The following is a 404-nucleotide window of genomic DNA, read 5'->3' on the forward strand; positions in this document are numbered from 1 at the left end:
CGATGAATATAAAGGAAATCGCTAATAAACGGCAATAAAAAAGTAATACGAAGTGGAAAAAAAATCCGAGCTAAGAATCGTAATTTAAATGATAAAGAAAGTGGAAAAATTAAAAGCCCGAGCCAAGAATCGTTCGCAGAAAACTCAAATCGGCGTTGCGGTTCACAAACGAACGAACAAATACATTCTAAACGCACGATTTAGTCTTAATATAGTAAACATCCGCCGAAAAAAAATATCCTAAGCCTCCCCTCCCCCCTGTATCGCCGTGTTTCCCTAACCGCCTCGAACTCCTCTCGAGCACTAGCTTTACCGTTTTCATTTTACATACCTTAGTGTGAAGGGTACCGGCGAACTACAACAAGGAGGAATTCGTGGAGACGTTTGTTAGACTCGGGGATACT

This window comes from Penaeus monodon, chromosome 28 (genome assembly GCF_015228065.2).
Source record: "Penaeus monodon isolate SGIC_2016 chromosome 28, NSTDA_Pmon_1, whole genome shotgun sequence".
Taxonomy (NCBI): Eukaryota; Metazoa; Arthropoda; class Malacostraca; order Decapoda; family Penaeidae; genus Penaeus; species Penaeus monodon.